A 15,924-nucleotide genomic window follows, 5' to 3' on the forward strand; every position below is an offset into this window, starting at 1 on the left:
AATGTAAATGTAGCTAAAATAAACTGATGTGTATTCGGACCATTCAGACTGGTTCGGGTACGTACCGCTGCAGAGTAGCCCAGTATCTGTGTGATTCGTCATAGACATAAACAGAGAGAAGTAGCTCCGGCTACAATGTTCTTCCAACACGCACGCAGTTCTGTTTATTAGCCGCTAGAGTGCCAAAAGTTACGGACTGCAGCTTTAAAAACAGTTCAACTTTCTAAAAATCATCTCTGTTCCATTCAATGTGTTCAATCTCTTTTGAATACAAAAATGTGTTCAGATGTTTTTAGTCTGATATCACAAGGCTTGACAAATTTCAGAAATGCTCTCAGCTAAACACTTTGTCGTGACGCATGTGAATTTTATTATGCAGTGACAGAAAGCACAGAAAATCATCCTTAAGCCAGATAATAAGTCATTGTTAGCCAGTTAAGCTTAGCTAAAGCTGGAGCGAGTATATTTAGCATTGAGCTAGTTCATTTACAGCAAACACGTAAGCCTGTCATACTATTAAGGACTACAGACACAAATACTCATCCAATGGAAAATGATATTGCGGTGTGGAAATGGAGTTAAAATATTTACATAGCTTAAAAGCTTATCCAGCAGTACAGAATGTGTTTTCACGTCCTAATCACATCTGACTGCATATGGATACAAGCATAAAAGCCTAATTTCCTCTTCTGACCTCATGTTGTACAGAAAATATTCTTTGTAATGTGTATCTGCCATTTGTGGGGGTCTATTTTGGTCAAAGTGATGGAGAGAGAGCAGGTGGGGGGTCACTGGACAGCTGTTGAGCATGAGGCTTCGTTATTTAGGCTTACTGCCCGCACACACCATTAAAGGATGAACAACTCAGCAACAGAAAGTGCTCAGAAAAACACTATGGCTGTGTCTGAAACCTAAGATCAATGACTTCACAAGCAGTGTTTTTGTTTTTTTTAAACGAAAGCACCTTCTAATGAAACAGGCTTTCAAGGCACATCCTGTCTAATGATCTAGAAAACATTCAAGTCAGCTTTTATCAAATACCTCATAATGTTTACTTTTTTTTTTTTTTTTTTACTAATTTGCTCCCTAGTTTTAATTAAATTAAAATGAGGGAACAGATTAGTACAAGATGGCCATAATTTAATAAAACAAGGGAATGAATGAATGAATAATTCGTGGAAATCAATTCTTATTTGTTAGCTGATTTAACTAAAAAAAAATAAAAAAAATAAAAAATTAAATAAAAAAAAAATGTATCAATTAAATGTAATTATTATTACATTTAAATAAATTAAGAAAACCAGCAGACAAATTCTTAATGTGGCCACAATAAATATATTTTAGTTTGCATGTCATAATCTACTCCTTTAGCCACTCCTTCAGACCCTATTTTTATTCTTTCCACCAAACTGAACAGCAATATCATCAGTAGTAAAGGACAAATCTAGGATCAGATGAAGGTATCTAAACAAGCAGAATGTTATGCAAACATCTGTATACATTATGTGGATTTCAAACTTTTATTCTGTATTATGCTATAATCAGATGAGATGTGATCATTTAGGCTACACCCAGTGGAACAAATAAAATAAAGTACTATGATAAACAAATACTATGATGTTAAAAAGCATTCACAGCAACTCCAAGCAGATCAATTAATACTTACTAGAATAGTAAGAATGAGTCATTGAGAGAGTTTAAGGAATTTGTCAGGAATGGGAGGTAACAGATGCCCTTTAGGATTCAATACCACTTAGTTCAGCAGTCTATAAGCACTTTCTGTCACTGTCTTTCCATGTCTGTCTCATATCAAAGATCACTCAGTCTTAATGGACACTGCACAGTCTCTCTGAACTCTCAGTCACTGATACTGACCCACTTTACTTACAGTAAAAAAACAACACATATACTGGGATTCTGAGTTCATTTAACGTACACAGACTAAAGAGGACACACAATTCATTAAAATTACATGCTTTCATATTTCAGCTTTCTGAAACTCAAAAACTTTAAATAACAGAATGAATATGAGAATGAAAAATGAAGAAAAAAAAAAAAAGTCCAAATAACTTACTGTAGCAGTAATGCTCGTATCAGATGTGCCTCACTGGGGAAAGTGGACTATGTTCACTGCATTTCAATCACGAAAGGGTTAAATACAATAATACTCAGGACAGATGTATTCGCTGCACTTCCAAAGAGATGTATCGGCTCTGGAGAAGGTCAGAGAACGAACAAGCAACAGGAAGAGGGGAGGACAGCAGAAGGCCATGTGGTACTGGCATACACACACACACACACACACACACACACACACTAACAAGCTCCCCTTTACTGTCAATCACACCCCCTCTACTGGAGTACTGTGCGGCAGCTAAAGCTTCATGTGAAGACAGACATCAGAGGTTTTCAAATATAGCACGGTGCTTTCCCACCACAGTCATGCCATAGCAGGCCTCACAGACTGGCAGGGAGGAGAGTAGTGGAAATGTGATCCTGAGACATGAAAGCACAAGGACAAAGTGAAGTTTGACACACTGATGTGATGTGTTATTGAGCTAAAAAATGAATACAGATCACAGTAATAGAAGAATGGAATGGAACATTGCAGGTATACATGAAAACAACACAAGAGAACATTCACAAATTTGAAAATTTGAATTAAAGTGAATAGAAATTTCAGAATACGTGTCTAGTTAACAAATCAAATGAGTCACAAATGTGTCTCCTGTGTTTGTGATAGGCAAGATTTTATATGTGCCTCTTATGCATACCATATCAACATTTATTTGAAATATAAATGTAAAATAGCTGTTTGATATATTAAAAAAATTTAATTTATTTCTGTGATGGCAAAGCTGAATTCTCAGCAGCCATTACTCCACTCTTCAGTGTCACATGATCCATCAGAAATCATTCTAATATGCTTACTGGTGCCCAAGAAACATTTCTTATTATTTTTGTGGAAACCAGGATACCTTTTGTCAGGATTCTTTGACGTAGAGACAGTTGTTTTTTTTTTTTTTTGAGGCAAAATACTGGCTGACTAATTGTCCTGGCCAACATTCAATCTCAATCACTAGACCGGAAATTAATGTTGCAAAAAAAAAAAAATATATGAATCAAAGCAAAACATTTTTTTAAAATTGTGAAGGGAAGATGTCCAAGTTGTTTCCTCTCTAAACAAAACCAATGTGCTGTGTACACTAAACCAAGAGCGGGATCTCTGGAGATAACATGATGACAGTGTGCAGGACAGACTCTAGGTGTCAGGGTGAGATAAAACAGATCATGACTGTTTAAGATTACTGCATTCTGTAAGAGTGAGGAGTAAAGAAGAACAGCAAATGAGTGTTTGAGAGATAGACACATCACACAAAAAAACCCCAAAGAGAAACAGTGAAAAAAGTCAAGATCCTCACCTGTGCTGAGCTCCTGAAAGAGATCAGAGCTCCACCTAGTGCCCCTTTTCAAACCCTCACACACACACACTTACAAATATTTTTCTTTCCATTTCCTTATTGTGCTCATAATGCGCTTATGCAACTAGGTCAAGTAAACAATTCATCAGTAACCTTTGAGGAAAGTTAACTTTGGACTGAATTAGTCAACAGCCTGGGCATTTATCTAGCATTTTACAACTCAGATTGTTTGTGGGCAGAACTTTCTTTTGGGGACACCCTCAATAGGAGAAATAATTATTCCCTATTACAAAGAACATTTTAGAAAGCACATTAAACTATATAAAATGTCCTCATTTAGATAAGCAAATGCATGTTTGTGTTTCTGTAGATGCCATCAAATAGTAATTAAACTGATGACTTTTTTTCAACTGGGTAAAAACCAAGGCACATCAGCGGAGTCCAGTTTTCCACATTCATTTGGATTTTTGTCTTAACACTTCGACAAGCTGCAGGAAATTGTTTTCCATTTTGTGGAGTTGCACTAAATAACCCCACCCACTGTAAAATCTCATTGGTCCAAAATGCCACTCCTCATAACTTTATATTAAATAATCAAATATAATGACAATGTGTTGTGTCACTGTCCACAGGACATTTTTATTTTCAGTCCAATAACTACAGTGCTTGTACATGCTGCAGCCAACTAGTAAATAAACACTAACACTCAACCACTGCATAATCAACACCTTGTTTGTGTACAAAAACAGGTTTTAAAAATGTAGCTGCACAGAAGTCAGTCATCAGCACTATGAAATTAACATGTTATTCTGCTTCACTTTCATGGCTCAAAAAAGTTTCAAAAAAATTAAAAATACTAATAGCAATATATTTCTGCAGCAACCTGAATCAAGTTTCTCTGTGTTACTGAGAAAAAAATTGAAATATAAGATTAGGCAAAACAAGTTTGGCAGAGGATGCATATTTATAGGAGAGAGGGGACAATTCCCCAACCTCCTTTATGCACATACTCACTTTATCACAGAGAAAAATGAGAAACAAACATGCTTGTATGTGCCTCATTAAAATGGGCAAAACCAGATGAGGCTCTTCAATATTTCTTAATCCTCTCTGACATGCTTGACAAAAAGAAACCAGACTAAAGGCAGAGAGTGCAAATATACATGAACACAGACTCATATTTTGAGAGCTAAAATATAGACCAAAGAAACAACAAACAGCCCAAGATAGAGATTTCTGGAAAAGCTTTATCTGCATAACAAAAATATCTGCATATGACAAACAGAAAGACACTGTACGTTGAGCCAAAGCACTTTACCTCTCAACATGATCTCTCCCTTTAGCGTTTCTTTCTTTGCACCTGGACAGCAGAGAGAAATCTAGGAGCCTTTTTAGACCATGTACAACTGACAGAAAGACGATCCATCCTGCAAAGACTGGGAAGAAGACACTGTAGAGACAGGCAAATGGGATGGTCTGGGAAGGACAGGACAGCCCAGTGAACTGAGAAACACGTGACGTACCCATAACCATGATGTGGTTTCACACCAGAGAAGCTTTGCTACCACAGAGTGTTTTTGTTAGAGGTTATCGTTTTACGACTGGTAAGGTGCAAGAGCATAAATCTGGAAGAGGGTTTTAGGCCAGCAGGAAGAAAATCAAGTACAGTACCCACATACAGACAGTGGACCTTGCCAAAGTTATAACGGCTGCCCCCAAACCATAGGCACAAAAGGATAACGAAAAGCTGGCCAACTCATCAAGAACTCAAATGAATGGAGATAACAGTTCATTAGAGTGCTGCAATGTTGACAGAAACATAAATCTTGGTGGAAAAACTTTTAATGAGGGTACCAAGTGGGTCACGGTAGGAAAACATTTCATATAAATAACATGGACCAATGCCAGTTGGTCCATCTGGCCAGACACACAATGAGTGTAGCCTCTTTATTCATTAGGACATCTGTGCATCCTGTGTCAGCAACAAACTGAAAACCCAGTTCTTGCCAAAGACAACATGAACAAAAAAGCTTGACGTTTACAAACAAACAAACAAACAAACAAACAAACAAACTAACATACATGGACACTTAAGCTAGTTTAAAATTATGTGATAATCGTAAAAGAAAGGTCAATGTCTATAATGTTATTCTGGACATACTGTACGGACAGAAAAAAAAAAAAAAAACATTTCAAATGACCAATTATAATCACAGCTGTCAGTCTGTTGTATTTGGGCAAACTTGAAGCTGACCTGAGTGTTTTGCATTGATAAGTCATTATTATAAGAAAATAATAATCTACAAAAAAAAAAAAAAAATCATTCTACAAAAAACATCCTGTTATTGATAACTAATTTTTTATTATTTTTTTTGCGCTTTTTGGCACAATAACAACTAGACAATCATTAGACTATGAAAAAATAGTTTTCGGTTGAAGAGACAACAGTATAATTGATCATCTACTGGGTGAGAATCATCAGCATTATCGGCTGACCCATATAAAAAAAAATAATAATAATAATAATAATAATAATAATGCAAACATAAAAATCAATCAAACCAATTGTAATTAGTTCTTAAATACCAAATTATGTTAATTAAAAATATTTTCATGGGTCACATTAAGACACTTCAGATTTTAGGCTTAACAAGAAATAAACAAAAGTAGTCTTGTATCTACTTATATGATTAATAATTATTATCCCCCTTATGAGGGGATTTAAGTTTTTTTTTTCCGTACCCACTAGTGTTTTATGCTTAAATGTTAGCAACCTATTCTTCTACTAGCTGAAGACAGGTAAAATACAGCTTGACATTATTATAGACAGTGGGGGGCAGAATCAGACTAACAAAGTTGAATGTGGCGTCCCTGGGTATCTGTGTGAACGCTTTTCTAAAGGCGAAGAGAATGTGTGAAAAAGACATTTGTATCCACCCGTCCTCTTTCCATGTCTCTCCTCAGGCAATTTTTCTATCTCCACCACTCCATCCATCAAATAAACCATGGAGACTTATCTCTCCATTACTGCATTATGTCTGACAGATATATTGCACACAGATAATGCCTAATCTTGTGATAAGCACTACTGGAAGAAAAGACAGTGGTCTCAAGTAAAACTGTAACAAAAAAGTGCCCCATTTCCTAGGCACACATTTAGAAAAGTGTCCTATTTCTGAGCTACTCTAGTGTCAAACTGGTAAATTGAAGTCAACATAATACATTTTACCAAATTATAGTGTTCTGGCTGGTGTTTTAAGGATGGTTGGATGAGTACTCACACATACAGCAGAGTACAAAAGTCTGAGACCATAGTGAATACATTTGCATGTAATCAAAAAGTATTAGACTATAAGAAAATGCAATAGTCTCATACTTTTAGATGTCAAATTAAAACTAAAATAAGAGGGCATTGGGTACAGATATATTTACATAACTACCCAATTTACATACACTATTTATTTATTTATTTAGTTTGCATAAAGATTGCTAAAATAAACTTTATGGAAACTATGCAACGCTTTATGCATGAGTGTCACCTGGAGTGTCAAGTAGCAAGATTTTCTTTTACCCAAAGAATCAAAGGAACTGGTTATTTAAAGTAACAGTGTATTTACTACATAAAATTGAAGGTATGTGAATCAACAAAACCCTCTCCAAGTAAATGACTTGCAAATGCAACAAAATTTCGCAACTGTCTGTCTGACTCCGTACATGTTAGTTGTATTCTTATTTTTTTACTGTCAAAATGATGGAATTTGTTTGGAATTAGTTACTTTATCCTTAAGTCTTTATGACCAAGCAGAAGCCACTGCCACTGGTTCCTTCGACAATGGGCACAAATAATTGCGCAAACAACTTTTAGCATTTAATGTTTTTGTATACAAATGTCTTTGCATGTAACATGCCAAAATATGAACAGGAAAAGCAAAGAATAGCATACTGTCATGTCAAACATGTCAAAATAGAAAAATATCAGATTGTTCAAACAATCATCATATGTCAAGTACCAACGCTGATGGCACACCTGCTGAGAGAGAAAAAAAAAGCAGATGTGCCAGCATATGAGAGAGAGACAGAAAACGACAGTGACACAGAGGATCCTTCCATGTCAATCAATGAACAGCCAAGTAAAAGTGAAGAATGGCATTTTAAAACTTCTTAGATTCAAGAGTTTGCATAGATTAGGTATGATCATCACACACAGAACATGTTTTGTGACATTTGCTCCAAAGTGGGCAGAGACATATGATTTCAACAATGGAAAAATATCAGCATTTAAAAATCATTTAGAGAAATAGACCGTAAGAAAACACAGTGATTGTCAGAAGCTTTAAAATGCTTGTGACCATGTAATCGCAAAGAATGCTCCACAAAAAATGCTGTGCAGTGTCTTTTGCATGCAAACTACATGACGAGAAAGAACAGAAGCAGCTAAAAAAAAAAAAAATTCTACACACTTTGTTATAATATATTGTTTTAAACACAAATATAAATGTATATAATTTTTAAATTGGTAAAGACAATCAGTTAGCACTTCAAGTGAACTTTAGTTCCCAAAACATCCACAAGATGGACAAAAATGCTGATGCTGTAAAAGGTAGGCAGATGTACAGTATGACAGGATGACTGAAAGTAAGTGTTCATTCTTATGTAGCAAAATATTTGGCCAATGGTGATTGTTGCCAATGAGTGCATTTGACGAATGCATTTGCACAGTCTGGTCTTTTAGTGAAAACACAGTAAATAATCCAACCCTATATGCATAGTAGACCTAGTAGATAACTACAGATCACTCACTAGCGCCATCATAATCCAAAATTCATTGTGTGTGTGCTACGAGTTTACAAGTTCTACAGACATCGTCAAAATACCACACAACATGAGCTATGAATTCTTTAACATGGGCTTGACACTATTGGCTATCTACTACACACTGCATCTAACAAATGAATGTTGAAGAGTAAGATTTGAAACACGATGGGGTGGTTTTCTGTTACTCTATATAAAAGTGAGTGCGTGTATGCAATTTAACATGCACAACTTGGGTGGAGGTTTGATCTCCCTCCAGATCTGGCTTTTTGCACTCTTACGAAGAAAATTCTGAGGGAAGGCTTAATTGAAAAATCATGTTCGCTCTCTTTCTCTCGCTCAACCACAGGCTGAACCCATCACCTCTGCAAAAAACAGCCTCTTGCCTCTTTTCCTCTGTGACATCCACTGTGCTAAAGAAAGTTTAGTGCCATTTGCAGAGGCAATAGTTTGCAGCTGACAAGGCCATATAAATCATCTCATCAACTCCTGATCCATCTGACAAGTAGTTATGAAAACCAGAGTAGCATTTTGGAAAGACAAATCCATCCACAACACAGCATACAACCAGAGACGAGAAGATGCATGTGTCTAAAGTGTGCTGGCATTTGTTTTTAAGTGCATCCTCATGATGTCCAAGGATTACTAGATAACCTCAGGTGAATTCAATAAAAACTTAGATCAAAACAACGGCAGTAAAGGCTCTCATTCTCATTTTGCATTTTTCGGCTAACTGATTTCAATGGCATCATTTACTTCAAGCTACAATAAACAACAGAAACAAAAATCATCCATGTAAAAGTTCCGCTAATAAAATTACTGCTGACTACCTGCCAAATTCAAATGATTTTGCTGAGAGCAAAAAAAGGGCTACACTATCCAGCCAGGAAAAAATTGACAACTGTGCCTGCATATTCCATGTTAAGAGACTAACCAAATGCAATTTGCAAACCACACATAGTTTAACAACTGTCTGGAGTTGTTAACTTCCATCACGTGGGCAACAATGTTTTAAACAAATGCAATTACATAAATTCAAACCTCCTCAAAGCATCTTAGATTGAATAAGCAAGCAGCCAAACAGCTGATGGTGCACATAAAGAATCAACCTAAAAAGCACTGTTGTCTTTAAATGAAGTCACAATGGGTGCAAAGGGAACGAGGGCATGAAAAACAAAGATATGAGCCATCTAACCTCTAATTGGATGTGCTTTTCCTACTGTCACACATATACATTTAAACAAACAAAAACACAAGACAATGTCTTCATTAGCCCTTAGAAACAGAGTGTTTTTCCCAGTGTACTCCAGGATTGTGTGGCCCACTGCCAGAGAACATCCTGAGCGATCGACACATCTGGGATCCTCATGTGAGGACTAAATATACGTTTTTAACTATGTGCGTCTGGGCAGAAGGTATGTTGGTGTGTAAATATGGTGCAAAGTCTGTCCATGGTCAGGAGCTCATGTGTATGTGTGTGTTTATACTTCGCAGTGAGTCAGAGATGTTCTCAGCTCATAATTGTGACACATCCGTTTTCTCTAAACTAAGAAAACATGCCCTCCAAGCTTAAGCTTTAAAGGGGTCATACCATGAGGAATCAAATTTTCCTTGAACTTTCCAGGACGAGTTCAGTGTATTATGAAAACACTGTAACTTTCAAAACTCAAAACATCCTCCCCAGTGTAAAAAGAAACTGAACTGCACATGACTTGTTCTTTTGCAACTTTAAAACTTTAGACAAATGAACACAATTATACAACTCCTGTTTGGTATTCAGAAACGCACAATTAGGAGAAATCTGGGGAAATACTATTATTCTTAATAAAAGATGGTTAAGCTTTGCACTGTTGCTGGCTGTGTGTAGCACCTACAGCTCTGCACTTTCTTCTGAAGAATCACGTTATTTTTAACAAGATTCCTGATCAATTTCAGTCCTACCTTCGCAATATGTGGACATTTTAGTCATAGCTTATTAAGAAGATACACAGAAGATCTGAAGCATGTGGCAACAAATAGCCTATTATGGTGCAAAAAAAAGTAAAGACTAAAAGTCGTTACATTATAAGGAGAAAAAATACAAATAACCTCTCTCTTTTTTTACAAGATTTATTTTTGGTATTTATGCCTTTATTAGGATAGGACAGTATATTAGACGAAACGAAGTGGGAGAGCGAGAGGGGGTTGGGGACGGGAAACTCGAATTCAGGACACCCAAAGCGCACCAGCACTATATGTCGTCGTCCTGCCCTATTGGCACCGACAAAGCAACCTCTTTAAAACACATTTTTAAAAATTTGCACTTTATTTAGGCTATAAATGACTATTGATTGCTCAAACACTATTGATAATATACTTAGTGTTGTTACACATCTTAGTCTGTGATTATTAAACCACATGTGCACATGATAGCATTTTAAACATTTCTCTGTGGTTTAAAATCTTCTCTACAAATTTCCCAAAGGTTATGTCCAGGCAAAATCTTTCAATGGAGAAACAAAGACAAAAGGCACACACACCAAGCTATGGCCTACATCGTTTACAAGCAAAATGCAAAAACCAGGTGCTTGTGTTACAGTACATACAGAGGAGCTGTTTCACAATCTTTTCTCAACAGTACAGGCCACGCCTCAGGAGCCCCAGCAGCCCCAGCAGCTCCTCATCCCAGTGCAGGGGGAGATTTGAGGCCCCACACCGGTTCACACTGCCTTCAAACCCCAGTGCTGGGACTCTAACAATGATGTCAGCCCCTGCACTTATGCAACAGGGTCAGCCATGACTCAGAGAGAAAGCAGGAGGGTCTACAGGGAAGTTCTCCTCTCGGACAACACTGGGACTGTGTGAGAGAAAGCTCAGGGGCACTAGAAAGGGAACATCAAGACCTTTTTCTCATTAAATGTTCTCATAAGCTGCATTTATTAGATGATTGTTGAAAGACCAATTTTCTGTAACTTTATATGTGCCTGTTATGTTTTTATAAATTTGTAGGCACACCTAAAGGAAATATTTATATGTACACGTTCGGATTTTATTCCACACAGCTTCCCAGAGACTAGGATAGAAGGGTTAGTTCATCAGTAATATTTAAAAACGAGAAAGGAACACAAAGAAACTCAGTACTGTATATGAATAAAACAATGACATCCTTTGTGAAGGAAATTACGGTATTAATCAAGGGTAAGGAGAAGTATTGTTGGTGACAAGAAAACCATCCAGTCTCATTGCGATGTCATGGTCTCTTCCTGCTTAGGCCAGAGCAAGACTACAGCTGCTATTATCTTGTTCAGAGAGCTGATCCTTATTCTGATTAATGAGCAGTTGCTTCAGAAGGCCCTGAGGGTTATGTCTGCTGAATGATGGGTAGGGTGTTACTGTGCCAACGCTGACACATGGTCATTCCCCCATTATGAGAAGTGTGTGTGAACTGAAACATTAACGCAACATGAACCAGATGTATTATTCTGTTTTATTTTCACATGCAAAATATTTTAGAATAATAAATATTTATTTATTTTTAAGCCATATATTCACAAGTACAAGGTTTTTAAATAAAACGTGTATATATACACACAATACTAAAATAACACTGCATTCAATATTGCATGCATATAGGCATTTAAATGTGTATGCTTAGTTCTATTTTTACTTTTAATTATCTTTGCTATAATCTATATAAAGTTAATAAAAACACAGACAATTCAGTAAACTTGTTAAATTTCATCTTTAGCAAATATCACATTTAACATCAATTTTTAATACTGTATATTATACTATAGTGATGCCTAAATTCATTTTAACACATTTAAAAACTACTGACATACTTTTATACCATCACAGTCTGGTTTTCTGGGTCTCTAATTCATAGCCCATTAAGAAGTGAACCAATTAATACAAATTATAGTTTTAAAATGATTTGAAGCAGACAAGGAATGAGCTTTGATAAAGTATACATTACAACAGTCATCTGACTCAAGGACCAGAGACGGAAAGTTAGGTTAACCATAAACTTACTAGACTAGACATCCTGTTCTGTAATCCACATCATGCTCCTTCCTGATGTTGCAAAATATAGCAGCCTATGGAAAGACAGCTTTGTTATGAAACATAAGAGCTATGATCAGTCACGAGGCAAAGCTCCCCCAATCACTGTGATGAAAACAGATATGAATGGACAGGATGATCCTTTGACTCTAGTTTGGAGAACGAAAAATGAAATTTACCTATTCCTATACTGGAGAAAACATTTGCAGTTAGTTCACCCAAAAATGAAAATTCACTGAAAATGTGCTTAACCTCAAGCCATTTAAGATGTAAATGATTTGGAGAAATTTAGCATTACATCATTTGTTCACTAATGGATCATCTGCAGTGAATGGGTGCCATCAGAATGAGAGTTTAAACAGCTGAAACACCACAAAGCAATTGACTCAACTCCAGTACATCAAATAACATGTGGAGCAAAAAGCTGCATGTTTGTAACATACAAATCCATTATTAAGACATTAACTTCAAATCATTGCTTCTGGCTAAAATATGAGTCCTGGCTGTATCCATGATTTGCTTTCTCCAGTAAAAAAAAAAAAAAAAAAAGGAAAGTCATCTTGTCGGAATCAGTGGAGAAACATGCACAGATCAAGTACTGTTTACAAGTGAAAACAGTCCAAAAACCTACTAAATAAATATGTCAGTGGATTTTGATGTGAGGACAGCAGGCAAAGGACTTCTTCAGTTTCTTATGATTGATCATGGACTTATATTTGGCCAGAAGCAAAGTTTAATGTTAAAATGCCTTGATACATTTGTTTCTTAAAAACATGCTACTTTTCACTTGTTAACTGATGGACTGCAGTCATGCGAACTGATTGTGGATTATTGTGATGTTTTTATCAGCTTTTTGAACTCACATTCTGACAGCACCCATTCACTGCAGAGGATCCATTTGTGAACAAATGATGTAATGCTAATTTTTTTAAAATGCATTTTGATGAGATAGCCTGAGATAGCCCGAGGGGGAGTAAATTTAAATTTTTGGGTGAACTATTCCTTTAATAAAATAAATATTTTTGAAAAAGACTAAGAATGATTAGCGATAAAAACAAACAAACAAAAAAATGTATGGATGAGCAATTTCATATATAACTTTTAGCCTGTTTACACCCAAATGGAGAGATGGGCACGTACAAAGCATGCTGAACATTTAATGTCTTTGGAGTATAAAACAAACCTACATCATTGGGCCAGTTGTCTCGGTTTCAGTCTATACCAATATCTAAGCCCTTCATTTTCTCTCTCTCTCTCTCTCTCTCTGGTTGAAGATCTATGCTAATAGCTGCCAGCATTACAAAACCCATTAAACTCAGATTTTAAAGGCCAAGCAGGAAATCGTTAAAGCTCAGGAGGGTTTCCAAATGCAACCCAGGCACACCCTGAATAGAAGTAAAAAGACCTGATAGCAAAATGCTCCTATTATTGTTTTGCCACTTTTTATTGTATATTTTTATCATATGAATATTAGCCATTTCTCAAACAAACGGACTTGACAACCTGTTTCATACCCTTTGTAAATGCAAAACAAGGTTTCGTAATTCAAATGTAATGGCAAGAGATTATACACTTGCATTTATTACTGTTCGCTTTACAGTAAGTGCACTTTGACAGGGCAGATCACAAATGCTCGTTGTCAGCCATATGCATTTACATGCATTCACATTTTCTAATAAAATCCATGTGTTAAAAAAGTAATGAACTTGGATTTAAAACCATGTATAGTATTTTTTTTTTTTTAAATCAGTATAAGGTTTAAGTTTAAAACATATTTGAAAGTACAAGGTAAAGTGTATTTTAGGTCCTGTAACTAGTCCACTTTTTCACTGACTCCTAATTTTTTAAGTAAAATACATACAGTCTCTCAATAGGATGTTATAAAACTGATTGCCTAATTATATAAATTCATTATGCAAATGTTGTTTAAAATAGTTTTAGATGGTCTACACTACAGCATGTCACACAGAACAACTTCCCATTTCCAATTCAGACCAACTACCCACATGTAAAAATGAAGTTGTTTAGAACTAAATTAAAAAAGGAACCACAAAGTCATAAAGCTGCATCAGTGATGGTGTTATATTTGATCAATGCAAATGAGACTGAATCATAAAATAATCCAGTGCATCACAGCAAAGGCAGGTTTTGTTTGTGTGCTAACTATGTACATAGAGCTCTCAAACTATAAAGTAGATTAAACTAACTCTTTAAATAGACACAACTAACTTTTACATTAGTTGTGTACAACTAATAAGAGTAAGATTCATGATTTAGAATGTAAAAAAAATGTACACCCAAATGCAGAGTCCGTGACATCATACGAGCATCATCAGTCATCAGGTGTCACATTCATGTCTCTACTTTTGTGAGATGCATCTCCCCAGGAGCGCGCTTCATGACCGCGCACCCCAGCTGGGAAACATGCAGTGTATCAAGTAACGGGAGCGACCCTTCCTTTAGCCACAATGAAGGATAAACAGAGCATTGAATATACTTTGCATGGTGCTTCGAAACCTCGCCCTGTTCTTATCTTACGGATACACTTCAATAAAGTTCAATACTTTAGTTCACGGTCTATTTTGCACACTTTTCACGTGTGAGCACAACCATCATTCAATTGCTGGCGCACGGGAGCGCGCATCCCGTTCGCTCTTTAACTCAAGAAACCTTGATGTAAACTAAAGAAACATTACAAAACGATAGTCGTACTGTCTAACTGCAACGCTTAAAATAAAACTAAAGAAATAAGAACATAAAAACGATTCAAAAATACTTCTCTCGGAAATCGCTAACGTTAAGCAAACTGACAAAAACAAACCACCAACAGGTTTGAGGAGAAGCAGCTTTAGCTCATTAACGCTATGTATTAATTCCTCAAGAGTATTTAAACACAAACCTACTTATGTTGTATTTATTGTTCTGTTAATTACTGAAAACAAGACTAAACTCACTTCGGGAATTACGCAAAAGCGAAATAATGTTTAAAAGGCGTAACACCCAACGAACTGTGCATAAGCAAGCAAGTTAATTAATTTAACAACTTACCGAGAAGTACTTGTCACTGATGTTTAGGAGTTATTTCCAAACTGTAGTTCGTGAACACAAAAGCGGCATCAAAGAATAGCTCAACAAACATATCTTGACAAACGAATGAGTTGCGTGAGTGCAGGGGAACCGCGCGCGCGTCCGTCTGTCATTCACGCTCACCAGCGCGCGCCTCGAACTTGCATTTGTCCTCAGCAGCAGCTTCCGGGCGACGTGAGTGTAATCTTAAAGGCATAGTTGATCCACCCAGAATAATAATAATAAAAAATAAATAAAAAAAAGTCTATAATAATTTGCTTACCATCATGACGTTTCAAAACTGTATTGCTTTGTTTCTTCTGTGGAAAGGAAATTTTAGGGACTGACAGAGTCACCATTCACTTTCATTGAAATTAATGAAATGGTGACTGAGTTAGTTTTTCCAAACATCTACGTTTTTGGAACAATATATTTATATATTATATAAATATAAAATTTCTAAAATAAATATTTTTTTATGTTTAATGAAATATATAACCGACAAAAATTTCACTAAATTGAAATCGTACATGAAACCATAACAGACATAACAATTGTTCCCTTATCATCAGCTGTTCCATTA

At 36.0% G+C, this 15,924-nt stretch overlaps 1 protein-coding gene across 2 annotated transcripts in view; it reads right to left on the reverse strand.

Moving 5' to 3' along the window:
• Positions 1-15,491, reverse strand: part of svila (supervillin a) — a 67,473-nt gene extending 51,982 nt beyond the window's left edge. Inside the window, exon 1 of one of the 2 annotated variants that reach the window (XM_058793040.1) lies at positions 15,324-15,491. The gene's annotated coding sequence lies outside the window, so the exon portion shown is untranslated. Of the gene's footprint in view, positions 1-2,074; positions 2,222-15,323 lie in introns of those variants that run through there. The other variant, XM_058793041.1, reaches the window with a different exon arrangement.
• Between the last annotated feature and the right edge of the window lie 433 nt (positions 15,492-15,924).

This window comes from Onychostoma macrolepis, chromosome 12 (assembly GCF_012432095.1).
Source record: "Onychostoma macrolepis isolate SWU-2019 chromosome 12, ASM1243209v1, whole genome shotgun sequence".
NCBI classification, from domain to species: domain Eukaryota; kingdom Metazoa; phylum Chordata; class Actinopteri; order Cypriniformes; family Cyprinidae; genus Onychostoma; species Onychostoma macrolepis.